Source organism: Hibiscus syriacus, unplaced genomic scaffold (genome assembly GCF_006381635.1).
Source record: "Hibiscus syriacus cultivar Baekdansim isolate YM2019G1 unplaced genomic scaffold, ASM638163v2 tig00005406_pilon, whole genome shotgun sequence".
Lineage (NCBI taxonomy): Eukaryota > Viridiplantae > Streptophyta > Magnoliopsida > Malvales > Malvaceae > Hibiscus > Hibiscus syriacus.
Window position 1 is genome coordinate 3017163 of NW_024062056.1, and position 25017 is coordinate 3042179.

Sequence of the window (25017 nt, forward strand, 5' to 3'; positions counted from 1 at the left end):
TTGCCTTAGCATATACATTTACAAGTGATCAGTACCCTTTGCCTCTACGCATTTAGAGACATAGTCAACAACAAGAATGATATGTAAGTTTCCAAAAGAAGAGGTGAACGAACCTATGTAGTCGACTCCCCAAACATCAAAGATTTCATATATGTGGATACGACTGAGAGGCATTTCACTCTTTTGATTCAAATTGCCCACATTTTGGCATCATTCACATGTTTTACAAAAGGCGTAAGTATCATGAAATAAGTTAGGGAAAAAAATCCTCTCTCAAGAATTTTGTGTGTGGTTCACTTAGGTCCGAAGTGACCTCCACATGAGTATGAATGACAAAAAGAGAGAATTGATTTTACCTTACTTTCGACAATACATTACCGAATTATTTGTTTCGAACAATGATTCTAGAGATACGGGTCATCCCAAATATAAAATTGGGATTCCCATTTAATTCTTTTAATTTTAGATTTTGGTAAGTCAATCGGTAACTTACCTACGATCAAGAAATTCGCCATATCGATGAACCAAGGAAGTGAAACGTACACCATCATCGAGCTGAATTATTCTTAAACGAACGGTTCAATTGTTGAGATCGACAATTGGCTCAGATGATCAACAACCAAGATCTTGCTCCTTTTTTGTCTTTAATTTTGAGATCAAATTCTTGGAAAAAGAGAATCCAACGAATAAATCTTGATTTATCTTCCTTCTTGTTCATCAAATACTTCAGTGTTGCATGATTAGAGAAGACATAAACTTTAGTTCCGAGTAAATAAGATCAAAATTTCTCTAATGCAAAAACAACATCAAATAATTCTTTTTCGTAGTTGAGTAATTGGGCTGAGTTGAATCTAGAGTTCTTGATGCGTAGGCAATGACGTGAGGTTCTCTTCCAATTCTTTGATCAATAATAACTCCAATGCTTAAATCTGAAGTATTTAACATAATTTTGAAATCAAATCCAGTTTGGTGGCTGAAAAATCGGCACAGGCACAAACTTTTCATTCAAGATGTCGAATGAATCTTTACAATCTTGATCAAACTCAAAGGTAACATCTTTTTGCAACAATATACATAATGGTTGTGCCACTTTGGAAAATTCCTTGATTAACCTTTGATAGAAACCTGCATGGCCAAAAAAGAACAGATTTACCTCACCGAAGTGAGCGAATTACATTAGTTTTGCCTTTTCAACCGTAATTCCCTTAGATGAAACATCATTCCTAAGAATTAACCCTTTACTTACCATGAAATGGCATTTTTCATAGTTAAGAACCAATTTAAATTCAATGCAATGCTTAAGCACATAAAAAAATATTATAGAGACATTAGTTTAAAAAGTTACCGTAAAGAGTGAAGTCATCCATAAACACTTCAATACCTTTCTCGATATGATTGGAAAAAATACTCAACATGCACCTTTGAAATGTTACAGGAGTGTTGAAGAGTCTAAAAGTCATTCTTTTATAGGCGAACATTCCAAATGGGCAAGTAAATATCGTCTTCTCTTGGTCCTCGGGTGCCAACAAAATCTAGAAAAATCCATTTTGTATTCATGTCGGAATCATCTTGACTTCTAATTTTTTTTACTATTGTAACTCCAATGTTCTTCAGAACAATGTGAGTCAGACTTACCCAATTACTATCATAAATTGGGTAAATAATGTCGGTGTCAATGAGCTTTTAAATTTTGTCTTTCACTACTACCATCATTGGTGGGTTCAAGTGGCACTGTCATTCTTTCGTCGATTTTGCTCCTACCTCCGTCTTGATTTTATGCATACATGTGGATGGACTCAGCCCCTTAATACCGACTATAGTCCATCTAAATGCCTTTTTGTTTGCACGTAAAATAGCAACTAATTCATTTTCTTTCTCCTTTGATAGTTTGTTCAAAATGATTATCAACAATTGCTTCAATTCTAGCTTTGGTGCCTGTAAAATTAACTGAAGAGGTTTAGATTTTGAAGAAGTTAAACAAAAATTGAAAGTAGAAGAAATGGTTGAAGAAATTTCTTCAATCTCCCTATCATTGAATTCCTATTTTGCCAATTCCCTACAAAAATCAAATAGCAAATTAGTTTCCAAAAATTCGTCAGCTAATGGATCGACATATCAACAAAATTCAAGCTCACCACATTATCAGGGTATTTCATATCCTTGTATATGTCAAATTTGACAACCTATCCGTTATATTCCACAGTCAAAATACCACTTTGGAAATCAATATTCTTGTATGTCGTGCTCAAGAAAGGTTATCCGAGAAGAATTTCAAATCATGTATTGCTGCAATCATTTTCCATGTCAATTACATAAAACTCAGTAGGAAATATCAAATTATTTACCTTCACCAAAACTTTTTCTAATACTCCCTAGGGGTAAATAACTAATATGTTGGTGAGTTAAACTGGGATCCTTGTTCCTTTCAATGGTTCGTTGGAAAATTTGTTGTGGACGAAGAGTGGTATTTTGTTGATGGATGTGTCTAAGTCACACATGGCTCACTTGATTTTTACATTGCCAATTTTACAAGGTATTGCGAACATGTCTTGGTCCTTTTACTTCGGTGGAAGCCGTCTCTGAAAGATAGCGAAAACATTTTCTCCAAAGTTTATTTTTCATTCCTGGTTAATCGCTTTTGATTCGTGCAAAGATCCTTGAAGAATTTGGCATACTTGGGTACTTTCCGAATCACTTCAAGAAACGAAATGTTGATTATCACTTTCTTGAAAATATCTAAAATTTCTTTTTCTTCTACTTTCTTGTCTCGCTTCATTAATCTAGAAAGAAAAGGAGGCAGAACTTCGTAAGGAGAAGAAAAAGAATAAGAGGAGGCATGATTCCATGAGATGGGTGGAGGCAAAGATTCGTCTTCTTATTTCTTTGGTGGTGTGTTTTCTCCCTTGGATTCTTTTAGAGGTTTAGGTGAGACAACAATACCACTTTAGAGAGTAATTGCACTAATATTTTCCCTCATATTTGTTTCAGTTTGCGAAGGTAATCGGCCTTGAGATTTTTAACACCCAACTGTTTGAGCTAATTGGCTTAATTGTTTATAGATTTCTAGTAGGTGGGTTTGTGTTTGAGTTTAAAATTTCTCTTGAGACAAGGCTAATTTTTTGACAATTATTACAAGAGAGGATTTCTGTGGCGTTTGGATAGGAAAATGAAGAGGTCTTAATTGATAAATCGGTTTGATTCTTTGATTATTTATGTAACATAGGTTCGGACGGTCTCTCCATCTTGGATTAAAGGTGTTTTCGTATGGATTATAAGGCCTTTGATGAGGTACCAGAAATAAGAGAAACTATGTTAATTAATTTATCTATTTTACTTTCAATCGAAACAACACTTACTTCGTGAACCAATCGGTTGGGTTCACTCGAGAAGTTGAATTGCTATAAATTAGTCGCCTTTGTGGAAATTAAATTTTTTGTTGCATCTGGAGTCATATTGACTAGAGCACCTCAACTAGTGGCATCTAGTATTTATTTCCACCATAAGCATTCCTTCATAAAGATATTGAAGGAGTATTTGTTCGGATGAACCATGTTGTGGACAACTAGAACATAATTTTTAAAAGCATTCCTTCGTCTTGTCGAATTCCCAAAATGCTTCTCCTTAGATCGCTTGCTTTCGCTGTTGGGAAAAATCTGCAAGAAAAACACGTGATAAATTAGCCCATGTAATAATTGAATTTGGTGGTAAATAAAATAATCATTCCTTATTCGACCCGTAAGGAAAAGGGAAATGCTTTTAGTTTGATTTGATCCTCAAAAACTCCCTGGGGCTTCATGTTGGAGCAAACCATGTGAAATTCCAAGAGATGTTTATGCGAACTCCCACTGGGAAGAACGTGATAGGTAGGAAGGAGATGGATTAATCCTGTATTGAGTTGATAAGGGGTCTCGCCATTAGGAAAAGTGATACAAAGTGGCTGTTGTACAGTAAGAGCTGTGGTTATCTCTCTAATCGTTCGATTTTCCATCAGTTCTAGATTAGGTATGGGATCTGTGACTGGTGCAGTTAGAGTGGCTTCAGGCACCGATTCTTCTTAGGATTGAGTATGGGATAGTGTTTCAAAAGTGTATTCCTGATTTTATTGGTCATGAGTTCTCTGAGCTCTTGCTTTGATCACCAGGTCAAGTTCTACTAATTCTATAACACCCATATCTTGTATACCTTTCCGTACACGAGATATGGATGTCACATCACTTTATAAAAATGTTTGTCATTTGAAAACCCATAAAATTTCTTTTTGAAATTTAAAGTAAAACATTTTAGCACAATTATAAAACAATCATCGAACTATACTACCAAATTTCCACTTTATAAACATTCCAGAGCATTTTTCTTCAAATTCGATTACAAGCCAGCAATTGCTCAAAATAAATAGGATTGTCTTACCATTACTGATGAGAGTCAACCTTAACAGATGAAAGCTGCTACTACTGCTACACTCCTTACGCAACTAATCTTTGCCTTTACCTACGCATGAAATAAATACACGTTATAGGTAGGAAGAACGTGATAGGTAGGAAGGAGATGGATTAATCATGTATTGAGCTGATAAGGGGTCTCGCCATTAGGAAAAGTGATACAAAGTGGCTGTTGTACAGTAAGAGCTGCGGTTATCTCTCTAATCGTTCAATTTTCCATCAGTTCTAGATTAGGTGTGGGATCTGTGACTGGTGCAGTTAGAGTGGCTTCAGGCACCGATTCTTCTTAGGATTGAGTATGGGATAGTGTTTAAAAAGTGGATTCCTGATTTTATTGGTCGTGAGTTCTCTGAGCTCTTGCTTTGATCACCAGGTCAAGTTCTACTAATTCTATAACAACTATATCTTGTATACCTTTCCGTACACGAGATATGGATGTCACATCACTTTATAAAAATGTTTGTCATTTGAAAACCCATAAAATTTCTTTTTGAAATTTAAAGTAAAACATTTTAGCACAATTATAAAACAATCATCGAACTATACTACCAAATTTCCACTTTATAAACATTCCAGAGCATTTTTCTTCAAATTCGATTACAAGCCAGCAATTGCTCAAAATAAATAGGATTGTCTTACCATTACTGATGAGAGTCAACCTTAACAGATGAAAGCTGCTACTACTGCTACACTCCTTACGCAACTAATCTTTGCCTTTACCTACGCATGAAATAAATACACGTTAAGTATTTACTTATTGAGACATAATATTGTAAGGATATTACAATTATACATCAATATCTTATAAATACTTAATGAATAATTTACTTTCATCATTCATAAGAACCAGTTAAGCCCTCCTCAGTTAAACCATAATTCTTTTATACCATCATGAAAATTATTCTTAGTATGTCCATCATACTTATCATTCTGTATATTTTCTCCCTTTATTCTTTATTTACCATATGTACAGTAAATGTGAAAGTACTATACATGTATTACACCAATGTGCTAATTGGTCATGTATCTTTTATAATCATTATAGTGGCCTCTTAAATATTGTTAATACACAGTTTTGTATTTTCATTTAGGTATCCTTTCATGCCCATTATGTTCTATTTACGTTTTCCTTTATAACATCCCTTCATACTAGTAATGCTTTATCGTACATTATATATATATATCATCTCTTCTTATCAATTATATACCATTTATATCACATTACATTATAACTCCTTTATTCTTTTACTCAATAATGTTTAACCATTCCTCTCTTACTTAACACTTTTTAACAGTTCATATAACTGGCATAAATGACACATTTCTATCAAATGCACAGTTAGGCCTATTAATCTTTTATTTTAGCGCAGTCCCTACTATAATAATCATTCATAATATCATTTAACCTTTTTAATCATTACACGTTCTATGATTTACGTTGCTAGTGTTATTACCATCATTTCTCAACCATTACTAAAACCTGTGTGGTTCACATACTCATTACCAATATAAAAATTCACTTCTTTATTATAAATCTATTATATTCATACACTTATATTTCCCAAGTGAAAATTCATACACTTAGTATGAGTTTCTTATCTTTTTGCACATAAAGTGCCCAATATGGAAATTCATACACTTAGTATGAATTTCTTAACATTTGAGCACACATAGTGCCCAAACAGTTATTCATCCACATAGGATGAATTCCGTGAAATGCACACTTAGTGTCGAAACGGTTATTCATCCACATAGGATGAATTCCGTGAAATGCACACTTAGTGCTGAAACGGTTATTCATCCACATAGGATGAATTCCGTGAAATGCACACTTAGTGTTGAAACAGTTATTCATCCACATAGGATGAATTCTTTGAAATGCACACTTAGTGCCGAAACGGTTATTCATCCACATAGGATGAATTCTGTGAATTGCACACTTAGTGCCGAAACAGTTATTCATCCATATAGGATGAATTCCGTGATATGCACACTTAGTGCTGAAATGGTTATTCATCCACATAAGATGAAGTTCGTGAAATTCACACTTAGTGCCTATTTGGTAATCATCATACATATATCAATCGATCATACATCTATGACTACCATAACATATACATACATAATTAAATGCACTCACCTGAATTTCCTCGCTAAGTATCCAAAATTTAAGACTGATTACTCTGGTACATCACCTTTACCCTTAATTTTGCTTGTCTCGGGAGCTTGGTTCCAATCTACTCAAGCATCCATTAAAACATGTACCATACCCCATGTTAGTATATTTCCTAACCAATATACTTAAACCATACTCAAAATAACATATCATTAACTTTCTATACCAATATCAGTCTATTTTTAACATTTCTGGCTCCATAGTATCGATACTACTACCCTGGTACTGATACTTTTATACTATGGTACCGATACCCCCTACCGGTATCGATACCAATCTTAGGTTCAATGTTGCCTGGTATCGATACCCTTACCATGGTATCGATACTACTATACTATAGTACAGATACCTCCTTCCAGAATCGATACCAATTTTAGATTCGATGTTGCTTAATATCGATACCCTTACCATGGTATCGATACTAACTCGTCGGTATCGATATTGATTGAATCAGTATTGATACTACTCAGTTATTTTATCCCATTTTAGCCTATAGTATCAGTACCGATACCCTTTCCCAGATTTTCCAGTTTTTAACTTGATTATTATCCAATTGGAGCCAAATTTCTTTATATTTACCCCCAATAATGCTATTTAACTCTTCTCTACTTATCCATGCAAACTTTCCTTCATCTAGTTACTTAAAACATCTAGTATCCCTCAAGAGAATTTGATTCTAAGAATCACACCAAAATTTCTAACTTGTTTTTACACTCATCTAATGCTTCTAATTTTTCATTTACCTCTATGACAAGTCAATTCTACCAATAAACCTCAATAAACACTTATATATTAACATATCACTTCAAAACCCATTTTCTAAAATTTCCCATATTTCCTCCATTTCATAGTTTTAACCTTGTTTAATCATTTATTAAGCTTACAAATCACTTAATGTTACCAAAACAACCCATAATTTAAAGAAAGAACTAGCTAATAGAAGTTTACCTTATACCATGGAGGAGAGCACCACTCACGTGAAGGAGAATAAGAAGGAAAGAAATGCTTTACTTTCCTCTTTTCCCCTATTTAAAATCCCTAACAAGGATATATTTTTAAATTCATTCATCTTCTTAAAAGACCAAAATGCCCTCTTACTTTATCAATTGATACACTTTAGTCTAAACACTATTACAAATCATTCTCATCTTTTATTATTTACTCGAATACATCCTCATATTTTTAAATCATTTCAATAAAGTCCCTAATTTAATATTTGGGGTATTACAAATTCTCGCGGATTTCTCCTGGTTATAAAATCCAAAAAATATATATTATAAATTGTCGAAGTCCTCGGCAATGGCGCCAATTTGACAAGTGTCATTTTATTCATCAAAATAAATCCTCTTTTTAAATAAAATAAATAGAATTAAGTAGTAGAGTGGAGAAAAGGGTCAATTCACTAGGACTTAGTAATTTTTGATGCAATTTCGTGTTGATTTCAGTCCATGAAGCTGTAATAAAAATAAAAAATGGGGCTTTGTGATTGTGAGATGTAGTAGAAAATAAAGAATTAAAAATTCAAGTAGAATGGAAGAAAATGGTAAAATAAAGATTAAAAATATCATTAAGAAAATTGTCTCGAGCTAGCTTTGTTTCAATTATGTTTGATCATTGAAATAGATTTTTACTTCAGGATTGATGTTGGTTACATCTGCAAGGCCCAACCCATTGTAACTTGCCTTTCTCTTTAGTAATTGATCTTCCCAATTTACTCTTCAAAAGACAATTCTTGAACCACGGCTATTGTCGTTAGAACAATCATATTTAAGTACTGGAAAAGTCCGACTCAGATTATATTGATTTTCCTTAGCGGACCGCCGCTAAGTGTGTTCACATTAAGTCAAATTGCCACAGGTCGAACCTTCCTCCCGACTATAAAATAAAATAACATTCAGACCAACATTGACTTTTTGAAATGAAAGTGTTTTTAATTTTGTAAGTAAGGTTGATTACAAACTAATAAAGTAGAAAATCAAGAATGTATCCCAAAGGGAATTAAGTGTTTTTCAATTCTGACGTGTAGAATTGAGTCATCGCTAGCTATCGGCTGTAAAGAAATTAGCTAAGCATGATATGAATCATACTTAGCATGTTTGTGAAAATTGATAAAAGCATAAAGTTAAAAAAGAAATTAATAAAAGGAAATTAATAAAATTAAAAACAAAGTAACAAAATAGAATTTAAAACAAAGATAGATCATCAAAGCCTTACTGATGGAAGATATTTATAGGCTTCTAATTTCCTAAAACTAACAGGAAATTCAAAATAAATCAAAATATAATTCATGTGTTTTTAATTTAAAATTTAGAAACTAATTTCCCTAAGATAACTCCTCAGATCATGCTAACTAGTCTGCTTCTAGAATGTTCCTTATGCTGACTATACCTTTTAGAAATTGTCATGTCAGACCCGCGTCATGCCCATTTCTCTAGCCGCGATTGAGAAATAAAAAAAATTGTACATTGCACCCTTTTTCTGCCAATTCCAGTAAACAAGTCACTCTATAGAAAATAAACGAAATACAATTCAAATAAGTAGTGATAAATTCACAAAATAGGAGAATTAGCAAGTGAAAAGTGACAATTTAAAATGCCTATCATTTTTCAACTCTAAAACGTGGAAAAAATTTACTTCCATGGAATTTTGGCATTACCGAAAAAAATATTTCTTACCTTAGAAAGAGTTTGGATGAACGCTTCTCTAGGCTTTCAAAGTCTTGCTCAAAAGAAGAAGGAACGATAAAGAAGATATAAAGGAAAAAGATTAAATAAATGAAACGAAATGAAAGATTAAATAAAAATATTAAATAAAGGGTAAAAGGGGACAAGGAAATCCCTTGCACATTTCCCTTCGTCCAACCATACTCTCCCAATTAATGGGAGAGTATATTTTTGTTGAAAACGACTAAATCATCCATTATGTTATCAAACTTCCAACCACTTTACACAAACATCAAAAAATTCTAAGTTCCTTACAAAAAGGTCTAAATTGCTTCTAAATTAAGCCTAACATACCTCAAACCCAAAATAAATTATCCATCAGTAACCCAAGACAATGCTCAAAAATTGACTCGCTAAATTGGTTCGTTACAGCTCTTCCCAAACTCTTTGCATCGATACACCCGTCGGGTTTTGGGTACTAAATCCCTAAAATCTTCTTATTTTTCAAAACCCCTAAAACATAACACACTCACGTTTTCGCTCTCCTCTCTCACCCTCTCTCAAAAAGCGCTCAAAACCAACGATCTTAAGTCAGAATCCTCTTGCATTTCAACTCCAAATCCTGCTATGGTCATTAAAATCGTGCAAACTTCATCCAATCTCACTCAAATCCAAAAATCTTCAAGGTATTTTTCTAAAACTACTATTTTTACAATTTTTGAACTTATAACTAGTTTTGATTAGTTATAGGATGAACATTACATCAGGCATTGATTTTATGATGATTCTAAACTAGTTTTTGCAATCAATTTCATCAAAAACACACAATATTTCAAAATTTTCTTTGAATTTTCGAAATAAAAAATTGAAAATCATTGTTTCAAATGGATGTTTTTGATTCAATTATGATATTTTCATGAAAACTATACGTATTATAATTTTTCAAACATTAGTTCCAAAATAGTTTTCAAAAATTTGCCCATTAGGATTTAGTTTAGAGAACCTTGAATATTGCAGACTCAAATGAGTTTTGGGATTGATTATATTGCATACATGTGTTTCAAATTAGCAGGTTATCTATCCTTTTTCCGATTTCTTAAACCATGTCTAATCCTAAATATCCTAGATCATTATTGAGTCATTCGAGTCAAAACCTTTCTCCCATTCCTCCTCCACACAAAATCCAAATCCAAAGGAACCCGAATTAACTATTCTTAATTCTTGCTTAAACCAACCCGATCGTCGTCGAGAAGAACTTTATCATAGGTTCATTGATTCCTTCCAATCGTACAAAATCTGGAAAGAATGTATTCCCTCTATTCAAGCAATGGTGGATATGAACTTCCAATATCTTCATGTCCTTCGTTCTTGGAAGTTTGATCAACTGTGTCAAATTCAGCCCATCGTTTATCATCAATTAGTCCGCATCTTCTACTCCAATGCGTTCTGTGTCCAAAATGAGCGTCAAACCATAACCATAGGAATTCGATCCTATCTCTTAGGTGAATTCATTTTCATTGACTCCGACACTATCGCTCACCATTTTGGACTAGATAACGAGGGTCTTGATAATTAAAAAGAATTAGTGGCTACACCATATCAATCTAAGGGTAGTGTAAGTACCCTACGAACTCATCACAAGCGATTCCTTCATTTGATGATCTCTTGGTGGTTTAGACCATCCAGAGGTAGGTACTCCACTCTTAGAGTCATAGATTTATGGTGGATACATTGTATCCAACATAACAAGAAAATTAATCTGCCACAGATTATTTTTGGTGAGCTAGTAGATACTGTAAATGTTGTCCCTTCCAAAAATGTAGAAACTTTAGTTTATGATTGTCTTCTTTCTAATATGTTTATTAAACTAGGGCTTAAGGTTTCGGTTGTTATTCCCATCCCTCTCCAAAACCAAATTAATCTTACTTCTTTAAAGAAATCGGGATAGAAAAGAATGAGGAAACCGGGCAATGGGTTCGATCCAATGAGCAAACACTGGGAGCTAATTCTTCACGAGCTCCACCTCCTCCGGCACTGGCAGCAGATGATGATCCATAGCTTGAAGCTCTTATGCGCGACATTGACGAACATGTACCCGAGAATGAGTCGGCACCAGCACAGCAAGAGGATCAAGTGCCTTATACTTTCGATCATTTTTTGAGACATTTGGTTTGCATCCATGGAGTCCCATCTCACAGCTATGGAAGCTCAACAACGGGAGATGAACAAACGTTTAGATACGCTCGCACTCGAGATACGAGCACATTTTCCTCCTCCTCCCAAACCTCCTATGGATTAAACCTTGCCTTGCTTTAGTTTTCCTTGATTTAGAACCTATTGTTAAAACATTTTGAATGTTTTTGGATTTATATGTTTTTGGATTGCTATGTTTGAATTTGATGATGTGGATGTTTGAATGATTAAACTTAAATGCTTATATATATTTGGCTTGGTTTGAGTTTTCAATTTGAGCTTAATGATTATTATTTTTCCATCATTCAAATTTTAGATAAATATGACCAATTACCATTACAAATTGTTTATTAATATTGAATTATGAAACTAATGGCTAACCTTTCTCTTGATTGTGTTCTTAGCAGCTTAAGCTTTAATTTTCTAAAATATCAATTGGCTAAGTGTTTCAAAAATCTTGTTTAAAAACGTTTATAGAGTCTTTTTTATTTAAGAAAAATGGGGAGAATATAGTAAGGGGGAGTAACTGAGATTTCAAAAATTATTTTCAAAGAAAATCTTAAAATTACTCAAGTGTTCTGTTATATTAAAAAGGGGGAGATTGTTGAAAACATTTTGATGTTTCGATATAACAAATTAAGTATAAATTAATTTTACGATTTTACAAATAATTTTTTAAGTATATTCTATTCAATTATTCGAATATCAAAATAATTACTCCAAGTCTTGCAAATATCAATTTCAATCCTTACTAAAGTATAAAATTATGTTTTAAACTTAAAATATTTTTGAAACAATTTTCACAAAGTATTTCGAACCAAAAAATGAGCCAAAAATCAATTTCATGAAGGGATGTACTGATGCACTCAATGATGCATCGATGCACACCACATTTCGAATGCATTTTATGCATCGATGCACAACCATGCATAGATGCACACCCATGCATCGATGCACACCCATGCATCGATGCACTCTGGATTTTCTTGAAACATCGAATGTATTTTATGCACTGATGCACAGACCATGCATCAATGCACTCCTGGCTTGTTTGAAACATCGAATATAATTAGTGTACTGATGCACTCCTAGTGTACCGATGCACTAAGTATTATAACGGTCGAAATATTTGAATTTTACACATAGTGTACCGATGCACCCTGGCTATGCATCGATGCACCATACGCTCCCAACTATTTTATTAATTATTTTCACACAATAACGGCTCTATTGACTCCACTAATGATCCCCAACATTCAGAAGTGATCCAAGGAGTATTTAAACAAGCTTAAGAGCCATTGATCAACAACAATTAAGAAGAATTGAGAGAGAATCAAAGAGAAAGCATCAAACCTCAAGTTTGAGTATTTCAAGCCTATTTTTATTCAATATTCATTTTGCTTTCAAGAACACCATTTGTGCTCTATTGTATTTATCTTTTAGTGTTCTTTCTTTGTTTTATAATTGTGCAAACAATCTACCTTGTGAGGTTTTTCTTGTAAGTTTTTGAAATTTGTATTCTTCTCTTTGGGAGAGAGTGTTCTCAATAATTTGGGGTATAATTCTTGAAGGAGTTGTAAGGCTACTCTTTGTCCTCAAAAGAAAGAACAAATTAGTGAATTTGTTGGAAAATCCTTAGTGTGGATAGCTAAGGTAGTGGGCGTATACTTTGGTTGAGAAAGTCGAACAACTCTAAATCGATGTGCAATTATTTTCTATTTTCTGCAAAAGTTTCCACTCAAATTTTTCTTGCCAATTCACCCCCCTCTTGGCTATTTCTTCGATCGATTAACTCAACAATATATGATTTTTATTTTATTTTCATATCGGATTGTTATACTTCTAACAATTACAAAGAGCATAAATATATAAAATTCATGTATCATATACCTGATACATATTTCAAAACTTGGTGTATCCTAAAAAACCTGACTAAAATTGACTCGAGTCTAAATTGTTTATTACACGAGGTGGTTATGACTATAAATTGGTTCAAGTCCGAACTGGTGTTGAGATAAACCCAAGTTGGACCTGGTTATTTTTATCTAATCTTAACCTACACATGACCTAAGAACGACTTGAATCTAATTGAGCATGAGAATTGATAACTAAACCTGACCTGCATCAAAAAATGATATGAATTAGAACCCGAGATTAACTTGATAAACAACTAATAGAACCCAACTTGAAATGATCCGAGATGTGATTTACTTGACATGTAATTGATTCAACCTATTTTACACTGACCGGTTTATTGACTCAACCTATAAATAATCTGACTTGTTATTTAATTGATCTTATATTGACCCAACTTGGTATTTACCTTACTTGTAAGTTGGAATTGATAAGTCTATGATTTGTAGTGAAAATCAAGTAGTTGGGACTTGAAAAATTATGAATTTATGATATTATAATGTGATAAAATAATTCTTTACCATTAGAGACACATAATTAATTATGATAATTAGATTAATAAGTTTACTTTTTATATTTGTAAATTGTAATCTATAAATATATTCAGAAATTTAATTAAATTAATAATTTGTGATCGAAAAATATATTTAAAATAATTTTCACCATTTAAGGCACATGTTTAATAATGATCATTAGAATAAAATTTTTAATTATGATCATTAGAATAATAAGTTTAATTATGATCGCATAAATTTACTTTCTATTTAAAATCAATAAATTATTTATATATTCATAGTACTAATAATAACAACATTACATTATTAATTATTTTATTTTAATTATTTTTGAAATGATTCATTTACTAATTTATTAATTTTATTAGATTACATATTCTATTTATAAAATAAATTTAAAATGTCTATATGTGTAAACCATTATGATGTACAAATTAATTAATAATTTAAATATAATTTAACTTCAAAATTTAGTATATATAAATTTACACATGATTTTACTTAAAATAAATATTCAAATATGATATTAAATCTTTTTATTAAATTTATAAATATTAAAACTATCAAAACTTATAAATTTACTAATTAAATTTAAGAAATAAGATAATATTGCATTTATTACAACTTCATAAACTAAAATTAAAATTGAATCAACTAAATAACTTCATGTAAAAAATTAATCTTTCAAATCTTATTACAAAAGCTTTACAATGTTAAAAGTTCGACTTTGCTATCAAAATTTTACTCATCGAGCATTTATAATCTTAAAAGATTTAAATGCTGCCAACATGATTAAATCATGAGTATCTTTTCAATTTTAATGATCAAAGTGCTACCAACAAAATTTAATTAGAGTAACTACCTAGATAAGAATGTTCTAAATGCACAAGCACAACAACAACAACATTTTACAAGGCAACAAATATCAATCAACAGTTAGTCCAGTGTAGTCCAGTTTTGAAGTCTATCTATATTTGGTAAAATCCGATTTAAAGTTCACCAGAAACCTATATGATCTAACCAAAATTTTATCCATCAACAACGTGACCTATCGAACGAGACTCGACTCGAAGTCTATACGAACTTAAATTTACCAGATATTTAATTGATTCACTTAAACTCTTTTGAGCTGAAATAATGTTAACCCGACCTCAAATTAACCTAATCCGAACCTAAACTTAAGTTGATACGAAATCAACCTGAAAATTATCCAAACTCGAAGATTCGAGTTGAATCATTGAATTAACCAACCATAACTCGTACTTGATTTGATTTGACATGAATTTCGTTCGATTACCTGATTTCACATTAGTACTCTCAACATCCCTATAAAACTTATCTTTGTAACATAAATCCAATAGGTACTAAAAAACATATTTCTAAATTAATTTTGTTCCATAATTCAGAAGATTAAGACCTATCTTATATTTATCGAAAAACAAACATGACCACCAAGAATCCTTATCATATAAGTATTCTTGCCTAAACAAATTTAATTATCAAATAATATTTAACTATGAGAATTGTAATAAAATTAACTTAATTATAAATTAGAATTTAAGTTAGTATGTAATACAATTTTTGTATACATTTTCTTCCTCGATGTGTTTCCTTGCTCTTTTGCAGAACCCTTTTCCCTCCTGAAGCTGTTTTCGAAGAAACGGAAATGGAGAATACATTGAAATGGGGTTATCCTTTTTAAAATGAAAATACAAAATTTAACCAGCAAAAAAAAAATGGACCTTGAAGCTGAGCAGGTATTCTCCACGTCTAGCCCACAAACCTTGGGTCAAAATACCCACGCAGTCAAATGCCCAATTATTGTTAAGGGTGAACTGAGTTGGCTCACTGCAAATATTTGTTAGGGTAAATTATATCAATGGTTACTAACTTTTGAGTAAATGTTTATTTTTTCACTAAAATTTAAAACGTAACAAATATGTCACTGACATTAACTATTTGTAACAAAATATCCCTCCACCGTCATCTCTATTAAATTGATAATGTAACAACGTTAATAAAAAAATAATATTTAATTTTAACCTTAAATTAATACTAAAAAATAAATAAATTCTTAATTAATAATTTTATATCTAATTTAAAACCTTTTAATTTCCATTTTTTTCAAACAAGCCACCACCATCACCATTGATTTGTACCTCCTACGTTCTTCCCCCACCACTGCTTTAGCATCATAAGTAAAGACACTCCATTAAAGTCCATCTTATTGCTACGAGCTTTTCCTTCAGTGTTTCCATACCTAAACAGTACTGAAAGACCCCACTTTCCTCCTTTTCCTTTTCTGTCATGCACTCAAGCTTGTTCATTTTTCAATGAGTTGAGTTTGTCTTAGTTCTTCTCCCGCGGGGGGGGGGGGGGGGGGGGGGGCGGCGAATGGGCTTCGTGTTCTCTCAGTTGGCCGCAAAGTTTACTTTTTTCCCACCGTCTTCACGAACTTAAAGGTTAAAAAGGGTGACAATGGGAAACTCACGATGGTTTCATCTTCTTCGACGCCTGCTCTCGTTGCCGATGATCCTTCTTTGGATTTGCTTTTGATCGACACCAAACGTGCGAACAAGATTGCTGGGCTTTTGTTAAATTCAAGAAAAAAGAATGATTAAATGTGTAGTTTTCATTATCTCACAAGAAAGATTACAAACAGTATTTATGTACCAAGTATGCTAGCAACAGACTAACTAACAAGTAGTTACAAAACTTCCTAACTAATTACAATTTACTTTAACAATATTCAACACTTCTGCTCAAGTTGGTGATTGGAACACATCTTTAAATCGCTAACTTGGAAGTCAAGAATTCATGCTGTTGTATTCCCAAGGCTTTAGTCATCGGATGTGCCAACTGTTCATTCGAATGAACGTGTTCTGCATGTATGCTTCTATTCTGAATTTTTTCTCGAACATAATGGCAATCTATCTCTATGTGCTTCGTTCTCTTGTGAAAAACTGGATTCGCTGCTATTTGGAGTGATGCTTTGCTATCACACTTCATTATCGCAGTTTCCATTCTCTTTTCTCCAAGTTCATTTAACAACCATTGCAGCCATGTTATTTCCGCTGCTGTTACAACCATACTTCTATACTATACCGCAGCTGAAGATTGGAAAACCGTACTTTTCTTTTTTGATTCTCAAGAAACAAGCGAGTTCCCGAGCTTAATACAGAATCCAGTCACAAATTTCTTAGTCATGGGACATGCTCCCAAATCCGAATCACAATAGGCTATGATTTGACTCGACTGGACTCTTCTTTATGTATCGTACCACTCTCATGGTAGCCTCCAAATGCAACATTTTAGGTTGATGCATGAATTGACTCAGAAATTGCACAGTGAAAGTTAAGTCAGGTCTAGTGTGAGTAAGATATATCAACCTACCCACTAACCTTTGATAAATCGTCTTGTCTTCAAGCTCACTATCTACTTCTTCACTCATGCCTTGACCTTTGTCATACGTGACTGAAGTTAACTTTTTGTTGTTCTCCAAAGGAGTTGGAGCAGGTCTCGTAGTATCCAAACTAGTATCTGCAAGTAGCTCTAATGCATACTTCCTCTGGTTTAAAACCTCACATTACCCAAATCAGTATCTGCAATTAGCTCTATCGCATACATCCTCTGGATTAAAACGACCCCTTCTTTGGACCTAAGAACCTCAAAGCCCAATAAATATTTTAGATCTCCTAAATCCTTCATTTTAAAGCTTATGTTCAAAAACTCTTTCAATTCTGCAATCAAACTTGCATCACTACCAGTGATAAGCAAATCATATACATACACAAGTAAAATAACAGTGCCTTCACCCGTCATTTTGGTGAGCAAAGAGTAGTCATATTTACTTTGTTAATATCCCTCCTTAAGCAAAGCTTCAGTTAACTTCATGTTCCATTGACGTGAAGCTTGCTTCAATCCATAAAGAGATTTTTGTAGCCTACACACCTTAGACTTCCCTTGGCTACAAAAAAACCTTCAGCCTGCACCATATATACTTCCTCATGTAAATCCCCTTGTAGGAATGCATTGTAAACATCAGTTTGATGTAAAGGCCGTGCATGAAAGGAAGCAACAGCCAAAACTACACGAACAGTAACATGTTTGGAAACCGGAGAGAATGTTTCACCATAATCAATCCCCTCCTATTGAGTGTACCCCTAAGCAACAAGCCAGGCTTTGAACCATTCCACATCACCATTGACCTTGTACTTGACACGGTACACCCATTTACATCCAATCGGTGTCTTATTAGAAGGTAAGGAAACTACAGTCCACATGTTGTTAGATTCAAGAGCACGAATCTCCTCTTTCATGGCTTCAACCCATAAAGGAATTTTAATTGCCTTTGAAAAACTCATAGGCTCAATAATGTGTGAGGTGGAAGTAATAAAGCATTGAGTATGAAAAGGCAAATGGGAATAAGATATACTTTGGGGAATAGGAAACTTACTGGAAGTAGCAGAGGGTTGGTGATGGTTCTTTAACACAGCTACTAGACTTTCGTTAAGGAGTAGGAGGCTAGGAGCAATCGAGACAGGTTGAGGAACAGACTGAAAATCTGATTCAAGAGCAGGTTGAGGAACCAAGATTGGAGAATGTTCAGAAATAGTGGGTGATGCGGCCAATGGTGAAGAAATAGAGGGAGAAACAGTAGAAACAGTAATATGGTTGTCCATGATGAGAAAATCCAAAACAGAGAAATTAACAGGTTGATGAAAAAAATAAAGAAGACTCTTGAGCAGGAAATTGAAAGGGAAAGACATCTTCATGAAATGTGACATCCCGACTGACAGAGAATTTTTTGGAGGAAAGACAAAAAAGAACATAACCCTTTTTAGTGGCAGAGTAACGCATGAACACTGAAGAGACAGCTTTAGGAGAGAATTTGTCAGTATAAGGAAGAGAAGAAGCATAGCACAAGCAGCCAAAAACTTTCATGTTAGACAAATAAGGGGAATGACCAAGCAAAACCTTAAAATGACTATCCCAATTAAGAATGGCAGAAGGCAATCTGTTAATGATGTAACAAGCAGAAATAGGTGGACTAACCAAAATAGATTAAGACACGCCCAAATCAAAATTGGAAGAATCAAGATAATACAACCCTTTGATCCTTCTACCAATACCCAGTATCCTTCCAGTGAAGAGTTCTTGTAAAAGACAAAAAAAATAAGGTAAAAATGAATACTGCAATTAAGGTCATGAACCAAACGGGAAACAGAAAGAATATTATGGTGAAAATCAGGAACAGACAAGACGTTGGATATAATGGTAGAAGGACTAAACTGAAAAATGCCTACAAAGGTTATAGGAACGGTCTTACCATTTGGCAAATGTACAAACCTACACTCAGAAGCACATGAAACAGGAGATAGTAAACTAGAAAAATCAGACACCATGTGATCCGTGGCTCCTGTATCTAAAATCCACCGAATAGATTTACCTGCAAAATTAGCAATAGGGTCCAGCGAAGATCTTTTGTTCAAGAGCTCCAGGATCTGATTGTACTGCATCTGAGTGAAAACCAGAACATAAGGCGATTTAACAGACTCAACATCAACGGAGGACAGACTAACAGAATCGGAAGACGAATTAGACACCATAGCAGCCTGAGCAGTCTTCTTCTTTGTAAACCAAAAATCTGGGTGAAAACCATGAAGTCGATAACAATTGTCTTTCTTGTGTCCTTTGATTTTACAATAATCACACGAACCAGAAATTCTTCGACGGTTAGAAGACGTAGATGAATTAGAATACAAGGCTGTAGAATCACCAACTGAAGAAACAATCGAAGTCTGGACTCGTTGAGATTCCTCCTAAGCAAGCATAGAGTATGCTTGATTAATAATGGGTAATGGCTTCATGAGCAAAATTTGACTCCGTACTGCCGCGTATGTTTCATTGAGTCCCATGAGGAATTGAAACAACCTTTGATGCGCAAGAAGCATCGCAGTGTTGAGCATATTCTGGAAGATGCCAACTCAGCATAGTTGGTTATCCAGCTCAGCACAATTAGTTACTAGACTTAACAATCTTAACAAACTTGGCTGCTAATAATTCTGTTGCTACGTGCTGTATAAATACAGTGTAGTGTATTATGAATGATGAATGAATAAACTTCTTGATTTACTTCTTCACTTTACTTTCTCAACATGGTATCAGAGAATCACCTTGACTTGTCGTAGTAATTTCACGATGAAGGCACAAAGGAAGCGTATTCATCCCACAGTAACTTTAGACGAGAGAAATACACAACAATCGGAGAATCACCTTGACTTGTCGTAGTAATTTCACGATGAAGAAAATAAACTCTCATACCATCGACCTTTTCGAAACACTCCTTCAAATCCTTCCAAACTTGAGCAGCGTTAGAGGCAAAAACAATACCGGCTGACAACTCACTACTGAGAGTGTTGAGAATCCACGAAAGCACCAAAGCATTACAGCGCTCCCACTGAGATTGAAGATCTTCCTCGTAATTTTCCTTTCGGCAGCTACCATCGTCAAACACTAACTTGTTTTTTGCAAGCAGGGCAATCCGCATGGAACGACTCCACAAATTGTAATCTTCGATGCCAGTTAAGCGATGAGCAACCAATAAACTCCCCGGTGTATCAGAAGGATGCAAGAAAAGAGGATGATTGAAATCGATGAGAAGAGAGGAATCAGAAGTCATTTCGGTGGAGAAGAAAGAGGGAAAAAACAACAAATGAATGAAAGAAAGAAACACACCAAACCCCTAACACGAAAATACAGGCCACACAAGAGATGGGACAAAGAAATGGGCTACACTAATACCATATTAAATTCAAGAAAAATAATGATTAAATGGGTGGTTTTCATTATCTCACAGTAAGATTAAAAACATTATTTATATACCAAGTATGCTAGCAACAGACTAACTAACAAGAAGTTACAAAACTTCCTAACTAATTATAATTTAATTTAACAATATTCAACAGTTTTACTTGAAAAATTCATATGCACACCTCACTGTGTTATATTCTCATGGCAATGCTACTTATCCGGGCTAACTCTATGACCTCTTTGTCTAGCTCAAGGTAAACCTAAGAGTCAATTTCATGAGGTCAGTGTTTCTTTTTTCCTTCACTTATTCTGGCTGAAAATTATGGTCTCCTACGCTTGAAACTGATTCATATTTTGCTTGTGTAAGTTGTTGGTTTTGGTCATTTTTGTTTGCATTTTGTAAATGCCCTTTGAGATTTACTCTGGTCTTTTTAAGTACTTTTCTTTTAAGTTTCTAGTATATTTATCTAAGTTAATGCTTTCACAAATTTTACCTTTAAAAAGAAAAGAAAAATTTTCGTTCTATTCTACCATGTTAATCTTATTTCTCATGGGTTTTCTTTTACCATATTTCCCTGTTTTTACTTCTGAATGGTCTTATTTGTCTTAGATCTGTAAGTAGAACTACTAGTGAAATTCTGTATTGTCTTCTTGAGCCATCTTAGTTATGATGTCTATGCTCAAGTTTTTGTTTTATGGTTTCCAGCTAAGTGAATCGAACACTTATGCTCCTATAGAGGCGATCCATGAGTGTCTTCTGATCGAGTATGGAGTTAGGAAGACTTGATTTTATATGGGCAGTCAGTCGGAAGTGGACCGATGTTGCATTTGGCAACTAAGGTACAGAGGTGGTTGCGTACGGTAGAGGTGATAGGGTGTTTAGAAAAAAAAATTAATTTTTTTTTGGGATAAAATAGATATAAATTTATTGTTTAATGATTTATTTAATGATTTAGTATTAATTTAAGGATAAAATTAAGTATTGATCTTTTTATAAATATTGCTACGTTATCAATTTAAAAGAGATGATAATAAAGTAATTAATTTATTATAAATCAATAGTAATTTGTTACTTTTAAAATTTTAATTATAAAAATGAAAACTTAATTAAATATTAATAATTTTGGTGCAGTTTATTTATTTATTTTTATTCATATCATCACTGATTCACTCAGGCACGCATCATTGTCATGTTTGTCCATCTTCAAGTTCAACACTCCCCCAAAACCTATTCGCTGCTGGTTCGCCAAATTCAAGACCAGCCAATGGGGAAAAGGGAAAAAGTAAAAGTACTTGTACAGTCGTACCCCTCATCGTGTAATTTGAAAGGTTTAGTTCCAAGAAACGAAATTAAAAAAAAGGAAACAAAATGTTTCCCCGTTTAAGCAATCCAGATTAGGAGTGTTCAAATTTTCGAATTAATTCGGTTAACTGAACGAATTGAATTAGTTCGGTTAATTCAGTCGGTTAATAGTTAAAAAAAATTTAGAATTCGTTTAACGGTTAATTCGGTTCGAAATCGGTTAATTAACCGAATTAACCCTTAAATATTTTTTATTATTTTTTTCACCCCATATGCTGCCCCACTTCCTGCTACTCGGTTACCAATTATTTTATGCCTTGATTTGTGTAAGTTATGTGCACGAGCATGGACGCATGGACAGGTGGAGCACGCGTTTAACAGCATAGGAACTTGCAACCATTTCTTGAATGTGTAATTAATTAATCTAAACTTTTTGTTCTTCCCATTATGCATAGAAGATATATTTGCCTATAATTTCCCTAATACATCCAAAAGATCAAAGAATGATAGTAGTTCTTAACATTTCTCAGAAGTGGGAAAGATAAAAGATACAGTGCTACAAACATTTCCAACCAGAAGCAGAGTGAACCTTCCTCACCAACTTTGCTATTGTATTAGCTCAATCTCGGTCGCCACCCAGGTTTATGCCATCTCCGATCACAACTTTCTTGCCTTCATCATCCACTTCATGTTCAAGAGGCTTGTGCAGCAAGTCATGCACAAAGGAGCTAGCTATCATCCTGATTGTAGCATCAGAAAAATCAAGTATTTTCCTAGCAATACTGCAATAGTAGCTGTCGAGTTTCAGTTAGCACAACCTTCATGCATCATTTATTTTGTAGAATTTCAAATTTGTTGATTTGTTTGAACTAAATTGATAGATATAAATATCTTATTTTAATATAATGTTTGAATCAAATTAATTAGATATTGTAAACTGTTTTTTTAATTAAAAATATATTTAATTCAAAAATTCTAAAAAATTTTGGTTAATTCGAAAATTAACCGAATTAATCAAAATTTATTCGGTTCGGTTAATATTTTAGAAAAAAAATTAATTCGGTTAACGGTTAAAGAAAAAAAGTTTGATTAATTCGATTAACGGTAGTTCGGTCGGTTCGGCTAAACCAGGCCAAGGAACAGAGACTTGGGCAATCACTTGGCACTTCTACTTCAACGCTCTCCTGTTTAGTTTCCCCGTTTAATCAGCTACTCGCTTTCACTTCTTTCTCTCCACTTTCAATTTTTTGTTTTGTGCCCTGCTTTGTTGCTGAGAAACAAAGATAGAAGGAAAATGGGAGAAATCCCTTTTCGTAATTTGTTTTTAATTGTTTTCTCGAACTTTCCTATTGTTGAATGTTAACTTTACTAAATTCGTTTTGCGTATAATTTTTTTTAAATTAATGAATTGGCCATTATTTATCATACCATGAGTTGTTTTTTTATTAGCGCTAATGGTATATTAAAATTAAATGGACGAAGAGAATAGAATTCTGATGCAAAATCCAGTTTGAAACGTTTTTATTGAAATTTTCTGTAAATGGGATTAACAAAAGGAAATATCTCTATCGACACTCATTTTTTCGTCTCGTCTTTTAATATTTTATTATTATTATTATTATTAATAATTATTATTGTATTTTACATTTGTAGGCCCAATTTACAAACTCAGATTACAAATCCCGGAGCCTAGAAAATCAACTCGAATACCCGAAGATCTGAACCAGGCCCGAATTTGAACTCTAAATTAATACCAAGCCGCCAACAATCCTTCCAGTTTCCAGTCGATGCCATGACCGAGCCGAGACCTCAGCCGAAGCTAGCTGCTGTCGCCAACCTATTATGAGCTGCCACCATTGAAATCATCTGCACAAATCATCCACAGTGGCCAAATCAACACCAAGCAATTTAATCCCGAAAATTTCGAGATTTCACTTTACCTGCTCCAATCAAAGTCTCATCAAATCAGAGAAAAATCACTCACCTATTCTCACCTAAAGCTATCAACATGCAACAAAAGGACAGAAAACTAGGTGAAGAAAAAAGAAATAAATAAGGGGGTCTCGTCCATGAAAGGAGGAGGGGAATAACGAAGGAGAGATTGAGATTTTTGAGGGAAACAAATTGTAAACTGGGGGGCTTCACCTTCGAAACAGAAAAAAAATGTAAGCAGAGGAGTTTCCTCTGATTCTTGTCGATAAGAACAAGTAATGCAAAAGGGGTTTTCTTTATTTCTTTCAAAGTTTATATAGTAAATCTGTATTTTCTTTGTGTGCTTGTTTATATCATTTTGAAACTCGAAATAAAAGTGAGAGAGGTTGGGTTTACCTTTGGGTATGTGTGTCGTTACCAACGGAGAGTGGTGTTTTTGTTGAAGTATGGAATAAATAGTCGGGTTAATGTTCCTAAAAAAACAGAAAATAAAGTCAGTGGGCATCTTGAAATCCATTTGTTTAGGAGATTAAGGAAAATAAAAAAAAGGATTTTAGTATATTACCTTACTAACTGGAGATGCTGCCATTGATTTCGTCGGCATAGAGAGTGAAGTCGAAAGACCAAGGAATCTTTTTTGTGAGGCTTTTACAGTCCTGTTTGTGTGTCTTGGACCTTAGATCGGAGGTTAGTATGGCAAGGCGAGGGTTGTGGTGAGTTTGGGTGTCGATTTGGGTCACTATTCTACTATGTATGATGGTCGGGATTAAAGGTTGAAGGCCTTGAGTCTTCTCGGCCATGAAGAAGGCTGGGGAGAGGAAGAGAGATGGGTTAAAACGGCGTAGAGGAGAGTAAATAAGGAATAGGGTTTGTTTAATTACCAAAACATTATATTTATATTTAATTACCAAAAAGGTAATGTTTCAATAGTTTTGTGAAGGGAGGAGTAAACTATGCAACTAATTCTTTGAGTTTCGAGGTGTTCTGTACGGGTCATCTCATTTCCTTTTTTACTCATTCTAGTCATCAAATCGAATGTTTGCATGTTAATTTAGTCTCTTTATTTTGT

At 33.6% G+C, this 25017-nt stretch overlaps 1 long non-coding RNA gene across 2 annotated transcripts; it reads right to left on the reverse strand.

Moving 5' to 3' along the window:
• Positions 1-23609: 23609 nt before the first annotated feature.
• LOC120199256 lies at positions 23610-24799 on the reverse strand. Of its 2 annotated transcripts, none has more exons than XR_005523443.1 (3): positions 24514-24799; positions 24345-24421; positions 23610-23882 (listed from the first exon to the last, which is right to left on the reverse strand). It is a non-coding gene; the product is annotated as an uncharacterized LOC120199256 (long non-coding RNA). The 2 variants fall into 2 exon arrangements; XR_005523444.1 differs by having other exon boundaries at positions 23867-23956.
• Between the last annotated feature and the right edge of the window lie 218 nt (positions 24800-25017).